Source organism: Eriocheir sinensis, chromosome 69 (genome assembly GCF_024679095.1).
Source record: "Eriocheir sinensis breed Jianghai 21 chromosome 69, ASM2467909v1, whole genome shotgun sequence".
NCBI classification, from domain to species: Eukaryota; Metazoa; Arthropoda; class Malacostraca; order Decapoda; family Varunidae; genus Eriocheir; species Eriocheir sinensis.
Window position 1 is genome coordinate 2,560,395 of NC_066577.1, and position 14,520 is coordinate 2,574,914.

At 51.5% G+C, this 14,520-nt stretch overlaps 1 long non-coding RNA gene across 2 annotated transcripts; it reads right to left on the reverse strand.

Moving 5' to 3' along the window:
- Positions 1-160: 160 nt before the first annotated feature.
- Positions 161-9,822, reverse strand: LOC126988372 (uncharacterized). Of its 2 annotated transcripts, none has more exons than XR_007741847.1 (3): positions 9,729-9,822; positions 7,277-7,372; positions 161-540 (listed from the first exon to the last, which is right to left on the reverse strand). It is a non-coding gene; the product is annotated as an uncharacterized LOC126988372 (long non-coding RNA). The 2 variants fall into 2 exon arrangements; XR_007741848.1 differs by lacking the exon at positions 161-540 and adding an exon at positions 4,492-4,701.
- Positions 9,823-14,520: the final 4,698 nt, after the last annotated feature.

A 14,520-nucleotide genomic window follows, 5' to 3' on the forward strand; every position in this document is an offset into this window, starting at 1 on the left:
CTCATATAATCTTTCCCTTCTTCCTCCCTTCCTTCACCTTCTCTCTCTCTCTCTCTCTCTCTCTCTCTCTCTCTCTCTCTCTCTCTCTCTCTCTCTAACCCCCCCACCCACCCCCACCCCCCACCTTTGCCATATTATCGTACACACCAGATCCCATTGTTGAAGTCTCTGCCTGATATCTTTAACGAAAACAAACAAAACCAGCATAAATAAATAACAGTTTTAACCCTGACTTTAATACTTCTCTGTTATTTGTGTACATTACGAGAGTTTGAGGCTAAAAAATGGTAAATTGTGTGCTGAGTACGATAATCTTGCAACGCTGACCCACACACACACACACATACCAGTCGTGAGTATGGTAGAGGCCGCGGCAAGCTCCTGGTAGACGTGGTAGTTGGGCAGCAGGTAGGTGACGGTAGCAGTGACCTCGTCCCACACACAGCGGATGTCTGCTTCCTCACACAGCAGGGCAAAGCAGGACATGGCCACCAGCACTGCATCAATGTCTATGCTCCACAGATACATCAGGAACACGACCTGGGGAGGGAGGGAGGGAGGGTGAGGGAGGGAGGTAGAGGAAGGCTGGGAAAGGAAAGGAGGGAGGGAGAGAAGGGGGAGAGAAAGGAAGGAAGGAAGGAAGGGAAAGGAAGGAAGGGAAAGGAAGGAAGGAAGGAAGGAGAGGGGAGGGAGAAGACGAGAGAGAGAGAGAGAGAGAGAGAGAGAGAGAGAGAGAGAGAGAGAGAGAGAGAGAGAGAGAGAGAGAGAGAAAAAAGTGAAGAAAAGAGGAAGAAAGGAAGGAAGAAGAGAGGAAAGGGAAGAGAAGGAAGTAAAGAGGAGGAGGAGGAGGAGGAGGGAAATGAAGGAAAGGATCACACACACACACACACACACACACACACACACACACACACCAACCCAGCCCCAACACCCCTTACACACACACACACACACACACACACACACACACACACACACCAACCCAGCCCCAACACCCCTTACACACACACACACACACACACACACACACCAACCCAGCCCCAACACCCCTACACACACACACACACACACACACACACACACACACACACACACACACACACACACACACACACACACGGGAATGTGGAAGTCAATGACCCTAAAGGTATGGCAGAGTTATTAAATAGAAAATTCCAGCAAGTCTTTACCAAAGAAACAATCTTTATTGCGCCACAAGAGAATAAAATAGAAGTTCATATGGAAGAGATTATGGTAAACAAAGAAGAGATCCATAAATTACTGGGAGAACTAGAAGAAGGAAAAGCAGTAGGACCGGATGGAGTATCTGGGTATATTTTAAAAAAATGTAGAGATGAATTAATTGTTCCAATATACGACATCATAAGATGCTCAGTAGCAACAGGTACGGTGCCCAATGAGTGGAGAAGGGCTGAAGTGGTCCCCATATATAACAGTGGAAGGAAAGATGAACCTTCAAACTACAGACCCACATCCCTGACAAGTGTTTTGTGCAAAATATGTGAGAAAATAATAAAGAAGCAGTGGACTAAATTTCTAGAAGAGCATAAGTTAATTACCAGCAAACAATATGGATTTCAAAAGGGCCGATCATGTGTTACAAACTTACTCAGTTTTTACTCAAGAGTGACAGACAGAACACAGGAAAGGGATGGATGGGTTGATTGTATTTATCTAGATTTGAAAAAGGCCTTTGACAAAGTTCCACATACAAGACTATTATGGAAACTGGAAAATAAAGGAGGATTGAAAGGAAATATGAAAAAATGGATGGCAAGCTACCTAATGGGAAGGAGATGAGAACTGTGGTCAAGGACATAAAATCAGAATGGAGAAATGTAGAAAGCGGAGTAGCACAGGGTTCAGTATTAGCAGCGATAATCTTCCTGGTATATGTAAATGACATGGCTGAAGGAGTTAATAGCTACATAAACCTGTTTGCTGACGACGCTAAATTACAAAAACATATAAGAAACAAAGAAGATTGTGAAATATTGCAAGAAGACCTATACAAAATTTGGAAATGGAGTATGGATTGGGAGATGGAATTTAATGTGAAAAATGTCATGTTATGGAAATGGGTAAAAGTGAAACAAGACCAATCTGGATATACAAATGGGAAATGGTGAAACATTAAAAAGTGCATGAAGAGAGAGACCTGGGAGTAGTGATGAGGGATGATAGTCAACCAGAGAGTCATATAAATCGGATCTTTAGAGACACATATAACTTGGTGAGAAATATTGGAGTAGCATTTAGCTACATGGACAAGGACATGATGAGAAGGCTAATCACTACCATGATTAGACCAAAATTAGAATATGCAGAGGTAGTGTGGTCCCCATAAGAAGAAGCATATAAAGAAACTAGAAAGAATACAGAGGATGGCATCAAAAATGGTCCCAGAGTTGGAGGGATTAATATACGAGGAAAGATTAAAGGAAATGAACTTAACAACACTGGAACAAAGAAGAGAAAGGGGAGACCTAATCCAAATTTATAAATTATTAAACAAAATAGATGAAGTAGATAATGAAGAACTGCTACTAACAGAAGGAAACATAAGCAGAAATACAAGAGGACACAGTAAAAATTGAGAAAGGGAGATGCTTGAGAGACACAAAGAAGTATAGCTTCCCGCAAAGAAATGTAGAGGTTTGGAACAGTCTGAGCGAGGATACAGTATCAGCGAGGAGTGTGCAAAGCTTTAAAGATAAGTTGGATAAATGCAGACACGGAGACGGGACCACACGAGCATAATGCCCAGGCCCTGTAAAACTACAACTAGGTAAATACAACTAGGTAAATACACACACACACACACACACACACACACACACACACACACACACACACACACACACACACACACCATGGGTTTCAGGGCTGTGTTGTGCTGTTTCTCGTGAGCAACATTTCAACAGAGCGTTGGTCAAGGAAGATAATTTGGCAGAGCACGTTTCAGACCTGGCCCTGTTTTCATCCGCGTGGTTCACCGACAAAATGTGGATGACCAAAGTACTCGTGAGGGACATGCAATGACAGTCTGGCAGGTGGAGTGGTTCCCGACACAGGGCCGGCGTGGCGGTGCCGTGACGTGGCCAGCGCACCGCCACGCACCGCAAACCACCTGTGCCGGATTGTTGCATTACGTGTCTCTTGTGAGTGCTCTCGTCACCCACACTGTTAGTGAACCATAGTGGTGAAATTACGGCAAGGTCTGAAACACTGCCAAAGTATCATCCCTGTGTGACGCTTTGTTAAAGTTATTCCCGAGTAAGATATAACCAGGTCAACCCACACCCCAGGTCAACTGGTAACCAGGTCAACCCACACCCCAGGTCAACTGGTAACCAGGTCAACCCACACCCCAGGTCAACTGGTAACCAGGTCAACCCACACCCCAGGTCAACTGGTAACCAGGTCAACCCACACCCCAGGTCAACTGGTAACCAGGTCAACCCACACCCCAGGTCAACTGGTAACCAGGTCAACCCACACCCCAGGTCAACTGGTAACCAGGTCAACCCACACCCCAGGTCAACTGGTAACCAGGTCAACCCACACCCCAGGTCAACTGGTACCCCTTGCATTGGTAATGCATTGTGGGGTTCGCCTTTCACTCTCAGGTCACAGCGGGCACCCTGGGGCACGGACGCCTCCACTCAGTGCCTCACCCAAGCTGGTGTTCTGGCATATATTTCAGTGTTTCTGTACTCAGGAACCCTCAGGCCATCTTGTATAAAACACAAATGTGCTGATTTGCATCGACAACACACCAAACAAGCACACGAAAGACAAGCTTGTGTCAAACAGTTTAGTCAGATCACACTCCAAGGATTCTTGGCCTTTCAAACACCTATAATTCACCTCACTGCAAGCACTTAAACAAGACGTCTGGCTCTGCAGGTGCCTGCACATAAGGAATTTTGGTAATTTACTGCATGTAAATAACACACTGGGTAATATTCAAAATAGCCCGGCCTCACATTCAGCAATATTCACATTATTTCAAAGATTAACTCCTCCAAACCGCAAAACTTTTCTTGGGTGATCCCCATAACGCAAGTCATCGAAAAATACACTTTGAAACTAAGTAAAAGTCCCACAAGGCACCCTGCTGTGAGAGCCCTTTCTTTCCAGGTTGTCACACTTGGCTGGAATTCCAGGATTCCCAAAAAATTCCAACTTTTACTGATGCGATGTACAGAAAAAAATATTGAAGAAAAGTTGCTCATTTTATCGCGATGGAGTCTAAAAATATAGTTTAGAATCTCTGACCGGGAAATTTACTGCCTACAGACAGCCCAAGTTGTGGAGACACTTGAAAAACTGTTTTTTGTAGTTTTTCATTCTGGAATTAATCTCATTGAATAAAATTGTACAAAATCATCCCTATAACTCAACTGTGAAATCAGATTATGATTTGGCTGGAATTCCAAGATTCCCAAAATTTCCAACTTCTGCTTCCCACTCCTGTGAACACCCCTGTGAACAAGATATTGGTTCATGTAGAACACCAGGCAAATCATGGAGGTGTCAAGACTACGCTCAGCACGCACACAGCGAGCAGAAACTAGAGGAAGACCGCCAAGACAGGTCGGCTGAGGGAACATCCTCGCTCTGCAGACGCCGTGATGTGCAGGCAGGAACTGTAGGCTGTTTTTGGCACGGAGTCATCTAGGGGGCGAAAGAGGTGCCAGTTAGTCATTTAGCGTCAACATATAGGGGAGAGGGGTGATGATTCGGACACTGTAGAAAAATATTTTTAGAAAAAAAGTTTCAAAAGTAGTGTGTAATTTTGTTGATCTCAAAAAGTTCCTCCATCATCTGGCTCTTTAGGCTGCTAATATGACGCCCGTAGCTATTTCCAGTTTTCAGCTGTAGGTGATGAAAGACAAGTTTCTGAATCGTGCGAACCATCCCCTCCCGTGGTGACGGTTCGGCCAGGGGTGGGATGGTACGGACACTCATAATGCTCGCCATAATATTAATATAACTTAAGTTTGATTGGCTAGTAAACAAGAATATATTTACTACAAGACATTTGTAGAAGCACAAAAGTATCCTCTCAATATTCATAGAAAAAACAATAAAAGGAGAACTACTACAAGAAATATCTCAAAAATGTTGGTATTATGTCTTCCTTCTTCTCACAAGTGTAATATCTGAATATAAATCAACCAAATTAACCTTTTTATAACCGTTGCAACACCTACAGTGTCTAGATTGATTTATATTTAATAAAAATCATGAAAAAATCAACTCTCCGAATCATCACGACTATAAAAAACAACTGTGTGGTCACACTCCTTTTCCAGCACGAGAGCCTCGGTGGGTGATCCTGTTACATGGCAACACCTTCGCCGTGCATCGCTGCGTCACCGAAATGATCTACATTTCGCTACTTGCCGTGTTTTTGAAGCGAGAGCTTACGATACAACCTGAAAATATTACATACGAGATCCAAAAAAACATAAAATCGGACTTGCATCGTAAAGAACAGCTCTGAGGGCGTGGTTGTCCCGTGTGGGCCAAGGCAACAAAGTTTTGCACATTCACACAAAATCTCGCGGCACTCTCTCCCACACACTTTACAGTAAATGCTGTGGCCGGAGCTCGTTGCTTACGTCAGTGAAAAAATATATGGCGCCATCGTTGTCGTTAAGGGACTAACCTGGTTACTTGACCAGGGGAGTGAGTTACCTGGTTACTTGACCAGGGGAGTGAGTTACCTGGTTAGTTGACCAGGGGAGTGAGTTACCTGGTTACTTGACCAGGGGAGTGAGTTACCTGGTTAGTTGACCAGGGGAGTGAGTTACCTGGTTACTTGACCAGGGGAGTGAGTTACCTGGTTACTTGACCAGGGGAGTGAGTTACCTGGTTACTTGACCAGGGGAGTGAGTTACCTGGTTACTTGACCAGGGGAGTGAGTTACCTGGTTAGTTGACCAGGGGAGTGAGTTACCTGGTTAGTTGACCAGGGGAGTGAGTTACCTGGTTAGTTGACCAGGGGAGTGAGTTACCTGGTTAGTTGACCAGGGGAGTGAGTTACCTGGTTAGTTGACCAGGGGAGTGAGTTACCTGGTTAGTTGACCAGGGAGTGAGTTACCTGGTTAGTTGACCAGGGAGTGAGTTACCTGGTTAGTTGACCAGGGAGTGAGTTACCTGGTTAGTTGACCAGGGAGTGAGTTACCTGGTTAGTTGACCAGGGAGTGAGTTACCTGGTTAGTTGACCAGGGGAGTGAGTTACCTGGTTAGTTGACCAGGGGAGTGAGTTACCTGGTTAGTTGACCAGGGAATGAGTTACCTGGTTAGTTGACCAGGGAGTGAGTTACCTGGTTAGTTGACCAGGGAGTGAGTTACCTGGTTAGTTGACCAGGGAATGAGTTACCTGGTTAGTTGACCAGGGAATGAGTTACCTGGTTAGTTGACCAGGGGAGTGAGCTGACTGGTAGTGAGTTGACTTGGTTAGGGGTTGACCTGTAACCTGCACTTTGAAGCATTACTAACTTGTCATCATTGCTGGATAACTTATCAAGATATTCACAACATGTTGCATTCTGTTGCCTGCTGACAGCTGCCAATAAAGAAATATCTGTCCTGCTTTAAGAAAGTTTTACAGCAGAAATTACCTTTACAAACATGATCTACTGTTGAAGTGGAAGAAACTTAATGCCTGAGCCGTCACCACGGCTGCCCTGGACCCTGAATGGACGGTAAAGTTTGGGGCACAGGCTGTGGCTGTGCATGGCCCCAGTGCTCATCTGAGCCGTCACCACGGCTGCCCTGGACCCTGAATGGACAGGTAAAGTTTGGGGCACAGGCTGTGGCTGTGCATGGCCCCAGTGCTCATCTCTGCCACAATGGTCCCTGAGCCTGTGGCGGGAAGAACCCGTCACCCTGGGACACATGGCCACTGGGACATAAGGGCTGCCACAGTTTAACTAACTAGGGGGTGCGTTGCTTCACTCGCTCGCTGCCTCCACCCCAATGGACCTCCGAGCAGGCCTCCACATCTCCCGTTCCAGTCTAAGCCCCTCCGGCCTGTGTAGATATCGACAACGCCATATACCTGTACTGAGCGAGTCCACAACACCGTGGGCCAGGCCAGTCCCTGGAGTGCCTTCCTGGCAAGACCCACCATTGTTATGCCCTCATAAGCATCAAGATATAATTGTCAAAGTACAAATGTTATAAACGAGCCCTGAAGGAAAACTTGCTCATAAATAAAGGACAATTTTAAACGTGCTTACCCAAAGTGGAGTGCGACAAAGTGATCTCTGTGGCCAGTACCAGCTTGAGGTCACTCTAGGAGGACATGCTCCTTGTTGTCAGTGTCATCACCATCACTGCAATAGACACACTACAATTAGAAATGCTTAGATACCTGCCCTGCATCCATATCCACACTTGTCCAAAAGGCAAAACTCTTCACTCGTGGAACAATTTTTTGTTCAAAACATTTCAGCATTGATGGTTGACTTTACGGCTGTTTGGGAGCAAGACTAAGTATGATCATGAAATTCACTGTTAGATCTTCATGAGAAAGGAAGCTGCAAATAACAAAAGCCATAATATACTGTGAACTAGTTTATTCCAAGTGTGGGAATGTTAGAGGACGACCTCCAGTGAAGTGGAGGGACAGGGTGCAGGAGTATGTGAGGGAGAGGGGGAAAGATCCTTGAGGAACTTTGAGCAGGCAAGGAGGGAGTGTCTGGATAGAGAGAGATGGAGACTTCTGCCGTGGCCATCCCCTGGTGGGAGCTCCTAGGAGCAGGCGTCAAAGATGAATGAATGAATGGAAAGAAAATCATGACCAAAACAATATTACAATGCCAGCATGGGCGCTAGCATCATTTCCAACACCCAGGGATTCCTGGGAGGCATTTTACACAAAGGGTAACTAAGTCAAGGAGTGACATGTTCGATAATTTCTGAGATTTGACGAAAATTAGTTATGTGTTTCTGAAATATGATTGTGATCTTGGCAACAGTCTCTCAGAGTTTCGTGGCAAACCCTGGCTTCTAAAGTGGCTTTTATTAGCAAAATAGATCAAAATGTTGCGACCGTAGGCGACCCTAATACAGGACTTTAAATGGCGCGCTCAGCTACGCCTCAAACTTTAAATGCCCTATATCTCAACACTGTTGTTTTGCCAATCAGAAGGACATAGCTCTGATGTGCCTCAACCAATCTGAGGGATCTTCTTTGTCACAAAGGAAACCTTTCTATTTCTCATGTTTCCCCTCAAACTCACAGTTTTCGAGTACTTGCAAGTAAAACATTATACAGAGAGACACAGACTGGTTAGTGAAAAATGAACCCACAACAAATGTTCTACGATAGTTACTCCTTCAAAAGACACAGCGAGCAAACCCTTCTCAAAGAACAGCTTAGTGGCATCCTCAAGTAAACAGATCCTTCAATTTTTGTGTACTTTTGTGTAACTATAAAAGGGATTCACGCGTTTTACTCAGGCAGGAAAGGAAGGATGCTTCATTACAAAAGGATTGTTGCATAAATGAACCAAAGCATGGACTGAATTTTGATGTTCTCCCACAGGAGTAAGGCAGGCGACGCTCCCTTAACACTCCTGGAGTAAGGAATTAAAGACAAAAACACAAGTGACAGCAGCCTGACTGTTCAAAAGGGCAAAGGCATAAGTACGCACTGAACACTTCCTCAAGAGGTGCGCACTTGTGCGTAGGAAACACTGCACGGGTCTAGGAGCTCAGCACTCCGGAAAAGCCTACAGTTCCGAGGGATCCTCCAGCGAGCACTGACAAGGATGTGGCTGGTCTCCTTTGCCACACCGCCAGCACTGCTGTGTCAAGTCCAGCGCCAAGGCTCGCGCCTCTGCACCCAGGAACCAGAACCCTCAGCCTCCTGGACTTTGCAAAGTTGAGGAGAGAACTGTTCCTGTTTCTGGTGCCAGAGGACCAACACACGACTCACAGTCCTCCTCAGGCACCGTCCATCAGCCAGCCCCAAAGAGAGCACCAACAGCTGGGTGAGCTGCGCCCTCAGTGCCCGGGCAGGTGTCCAAACCCGGGCTTGCAGACTCCCAGCCAGGCACACTGACCACTGCACCACGGACCAACCCTGAACACCACACTGCAAACCTCTGCTGCACTAGTTGCATCTCTGGCGCCCACCAAGGCCACCAATGGGCCGTGTTGGCCACACAGGCAGCGCTTGGTGAACCCTCAAGGCACAGAGGTCAGGTTACAGAGTGTGTCTGAGGCTGGCCCCGGGACACACGGCCCTGGTGCCGCCACGCCCCAAGCCACACACTTCACTCCTGCCAGACTTTCCCACACTACTGTTGGCCAGGAACAAAATCTGAGGCACCATTGCCTGCCCCAGGAACACTTCACTCCTGCCAGACTTTCCCACACTACTGTTGGCCAGGAACAAAATCTGAGGCACCATTGCCTGCCCCAGGAACACTTCACTCCTGCCAGACTTTCCCACACTACTGTTGGCCAGGAACAAAATCTGAGGCACCATTGCCTGCCCCAGGAACACTTCACTCCTGCCAGACTTTCTCACACTACTGTTGGCCAGGAACAAAATCTGAGGCACCATTGCCTGCCTCAGGAAACTCTGCATTGCACTGGAATAAATTTGTGACTGTAAGGTGAGAAAATATATTCAAAAACGAGGGTTGAGTAAAATGATGCACAAACATTTTCTCCTCTTACTTGACTTGTACTCCTTGCTCGGCACTGCTGGCTGCTGGCCCCCACAAGACAGCTGACAGTTGTCAGCACCTTTGGGGCAGGCAGGGAGGGAGGGGGGAGTGTTGCCCCTCACATGACAGGCGGACAGTTGTCAGCACCTTTGGGGCAGGGAGGGAGGGAGGGAGGGAGTGTTGCCTCACAAGACAGGCTTACAGTCGTCCGCACCTTTGGGGCAGGGAGGCAGGGAGGGAGGGAGTGTTGCCCCCCACAAGACTGGCTGACAGTCGTCAGCACCTTTGGGGCAGGGAGGGAGTGTTGCCCCCCACAAGACAGGCTGACAGTTGTATGCACCTTTGGGGCAGGGAGGGAGTGTTGCCCCCCACAAGACTGGCTGACAGTCGTCAGCACCTTTGGGGCAGGGAGGCAGGGAGGGAGGGAGTGTTGCCCCCCACAAGACTGGCTGACAGTCGTCAGCACCTTTGGGGCAGGGAGGGAGGGAGGAGGGAGTGTTGCCCTCACAAGACAGGCTGACAGTTGTATGCACCTTTGGGGCAGGGAGGGAGGGAGGAGGGAGGGAGTGTTGCCTCACAAGACAGGCTGACAGTTGTATGCACCTTTGGGGCAGGGAGGGAGGGAGGGAGGGAGTGTTGCCCTCACAAGACAGGCTGACAGTTGTATGCACCTTTGGGGCTGGGGGGCGGGGCGGGAGGGAGTGTTGCCCCTCACAAGACTGGCTGACAGTTGTCAGCACCTTTGGGGCAGGGAGGGAGGGAGGGAGGAGGGAGTGTTGCCCTCACAAGACAGGCTGACAGTTGTATGCACCGTTGGGGCAGGGAGGGAGGGAGGAGGGAGGGAGTGTTGCCCTCACAAGACAGGCTGACAGTTGTATGCACCTTTGGGGCAGGGAGGGAGGGAGTGAGGGAGGAGTGTTGCCCCTCACAAGACAGGCTGACAGTTGTATGCACCTTTGGGGCAGGGAGGGAGGGAGGGAGGAGGGAGTGTTGCCCTCACAAGACAGGCTGACAGTTGTCAGCACCTTTGGGGCAGGGAGGGAGGGAGGAGGAGGGAGTGTTGCCCCTCACAAGACAGGCTGACAGTTGTATGCACCTTTGGGGCAGGGAGGGAGGGAGGGAGGAGTGTTGCCCCTCACAAGACAGGCTGACAGTTGTATGCACCTTTGGGGCAGGGAGGAGGGAGGGAGGGAGTGTTGCCCCTCACAAGACAGGCTGACAGTTGTATGCACCTTTGGGGCAGGGAGGGAGGGAGGGAGGGAGTGTTGCCCCTCACAAGACAGGCTGACAGTTGTATGCACCTTTGGGGCAGGGAGGGAGGGAGGGAGGGAGGAGTGTTGCCTCACAAGACAGGCTGACAGTTGTATGCACCTTTGGGGCAGGGAGGGAGGAGGGAGGGAGGGAGTGTTGCCCCTCACAAGACAGGCTGACAGTTGTCAGCACCTTTGGGGCAGGGAGGGAGGGAGGGAGGGAGTGTTGCCCCTCACAAGACAGGCTGACAGTTGTCAGCACCTTTGGGGCAGGGAGGGAGGGAGGGAGGGAGTGTTGCCCTCACAAGACAGGCTGACAGTTGTCAGCACCTTTGGGGCAGGGAGGGAGGGAGGGAGGGAGTGTTGCCCCTCACAAGACAGGCTGACAGTTGTCAGCACCTTTGGGGCAGGGAGGGAGGGAGGGAGGGAGGGAGTGTTGCCCCTCACAAGACAGGCTGACAGTTGTATGCACCTTTGGGGCAGGGAGGGAGGGAGGGAGGGAGGGAGGGAGTGTTGCCCCTCACAAGACAGGCTGACAGTTGTCAGCACCTTTGGGGCAGGGAGGGAGGGAGGGAGGGAGGGAGTGTTGCCCCTCACAAGACAGGCTGACAGTTGTCAGCACCTTTGGGGCAGGGAGGGAGGGAGGGAGGGAGTGTTGCCCTCACAAGACAGGCTGACAGTTGTCAGCACCTTTGGGGCAGGGAGGGAGGGGAGGGAGGGAGTGTTGCCCTCACAAGACAGGCTGACAGTTGTCAGCACCTTTGGGGCAGGGAGGAGGGAGGGAGGGAGGGAGTGTTGCCCTCACAAGACAGGCTGACAGTTGTCAGCACCTTTGGGGCAGGGAGGGAGGGAGGGAGTGTTGCCCCTCACAAGACAGGCTGACAGTTGTCAGCACCTTTGGGGCAGGAAGGCTGGGAGGGAGGGAGGGAGTGTTGCCCCTCACAAGACAGGCTGACAGTTGTCAGCACCTTTGGGGCAGGGAGGGAGGGAGGAGGGAGGGAGTGTTGCCCCTCACAAGACAGGCTGACAGTTGTCAGCACCTTTGGGGCAGGGAGGAGGGAGGGAGGGAGTGTTGCCCTCACAAGACAGGCTGACAGTTGTCAGCACCTTTGGGGCAGGGAGGGAGGAGGGAGGGAGGGAGGGAGTGTTGCCCCTCACAAGACAGGCTGACAGTTGTCAGCACCTTTGGGGCAGGGAGGGAGGGAGGGAGGGAGTGTTGCCCCTCACAAGACAGGCTGACAGTTGTATGCAACTTTGGGGCAGGGAGGGAGGAGGGAGGGAGGGAGTGTTGCCCCCACAAGACAGGCTGACAGTTGTCAGCACCTTTGGGGCAGGGAGGGAGGGAGGAGGAGGGAGTGTTGCCCCTCACAAGACAGGCTGACAGTTGTATGCACCTTTGGGGCAGGGAGGGAGGGAGGGAGGGAGGAGTGTTGCCCCTCACAAGACAGGCTGACAGTTGTCAGCACCTTTGGGGCAGGGAGGGAGTGTTGCCCCTCACAAGACAGGCTGACAGTTGTCAGCACCTTTGGGGCAGGGAGGGAGGGAGGGAGTGTTGCCCCTCACAAGACAGGCTGACAGTTGTCAGCACCTTTGGGGCAGGGAGGGAGGGAGGGAGGGAGTGTTGCCCCTCACAAGACAGGCTGACAGTTGTCAGCACCTTTGGGGCAGGGAGGGAGGGAGGGAGGAGGGAGTGTTGCCCTCACAAGACAGGCTGACAGTTGTATGCACCTTTGGGGCAGGGAGGGAGGGAGGGAGGGAGGAGTGTTGCCCCTCACAAGACAGGCTGACAGTTGTCAGCACCTTTGGGGCAGGGAGGAGGGAGGGAGGAGGGAGGAGTGTTGCCCCTCACAAGACAGGCTGGCAGTTGTCAGCACCTTTGGGGCAGGGAGGGAGGAGGAGGAGGGAGTGTTGCCTCACAAGACAGGCTGACAGTTGTCAGCACCTTTGGGGCAGGGAGGGAGGGAGGGAGTGTTGCCCCTCACAAGACAGGCTGACAGTTGTCAGCACCTTTGGGGCTGGGAGGGAGGGAGGGAGGGAGGGAGTGTTGCCCCTCACAAGACAGGCTGACAGTTGTCAGCACCTTTGGGGCAGGGAGGGAGGAGGAGGGAGGGAGTGTTGCCCTCACAAGACTGGCTGACAGTTGTCAGCACCTTTGGGGCAGGGAGGGAGGGAGGAGGGAGGGAGTGTTGCCCCTCACAAGACTGGCTGACAGTTGTCAGCACCTTTGGGGCAGGGAGGGAGGAGGGAGGGAGGAGGGAGTGTTGCCCCTCACAAGACTGGCTGACAGTTGTCAGCACCTTTGGGGCAGGGAGGGAGGGAGGGAGGAGGAGTGTTGCCCCTCACAAGACTGGCTGACAGTCGTCAGCACCTTTGTGGCAGGGAGGGAGGAGGAGGGAGTGTTGCCCCCCACAAGACTGGCTGACAGTCGTCCGCACCTTTGGGGCAGGGAGGCAGGGAGGGAGGGAGTGTTGCCCCCCACAAGACTGGCTGACAGTCGTCAGCACCTTTGGGGCAGGGAGGGAGTGTTGCCCCCCACAAGACTGGCTGACAGTCGTCAGCACCTTTGGGGCAGGGAGTGAGGGAGGGAGGAGTGTTGCCTCACAAGACTGGCTGACAGTTGTCAGCACCTTTGGGGCAGGGAGGGAGGGAGGGAGGGAGTGTTGCCCTCACAAGACTGGCTGACAGTCGTCAGCACCTTTGGGGCAGGGAGGGAGGGAGGGAGGGAGTGTTGCCCTCACAAGACTGGCTGACAGTCGTCAGCACCTTTGGGGCAGGGAGGGAGGAGGAGGAGGGAGTGTTGCCTCACAAGACTGGCTGACAGTCGTCAGCACCTTTGGGGCAGGGAGGAGGAGGGAGGAGGAGGGAGTGTTGCCCTCACAAGACTGGCTGACAGTCGTCAGCACCTTTGGGGGCAGGGAGGGAGGAGGGAGGGAGGGAGTGTTGCCCCCCACAAGACTGGCTGACAGTCGTCAGCACCTTTGGGGCAGGGAGGGAGGGAGTGTTGCCCCTCACAAGACTGGCTGACAGTCGTCAGCACCTTTGGGGCAGGGAGGGAGGGAGGGAGGGAGTGTTGCCCCTCACAAGACTGGCTGACAGTCGTCAGCACCTTTGGGGCAGGGAGGGAGGGAGGGAGGGAGTGTTGCCCCTCACAAGACTGGCTGACAGTCGTCAGCACCTTTGGGGCAGGGAGGGAGGGAGGGAGGGAGTGTTGCCCCTCACAAGACTGGCTGACAGTTGTCAGCACCTTTGGGGCAGGGAGGGAGGGAGGGAGGGAGTGTTGCCCCTCACAAGACAGGCTGACAGTCGTCAGCACCTTTGGGGCAGGGAGGGAGGGAGGGAGGGAGTGTTGCCCCTCACAAGACTGGCTGACAGTCGTCAGCACCTTTGGGGCAGGGAGGGAGGAGGGAGGAGGGAGTGTTGCCCTCACAAGACAGGCTGACAGTCGTCAGCACCTTTGGGGCAGGGAGGGAGGGAGGGGGAGTGCCGCTCTGAGGGCCAGCCGTCGGGGCGGGGCCTGGCTGACACAGTCCTCTGCAACATGTACGCTGTCAT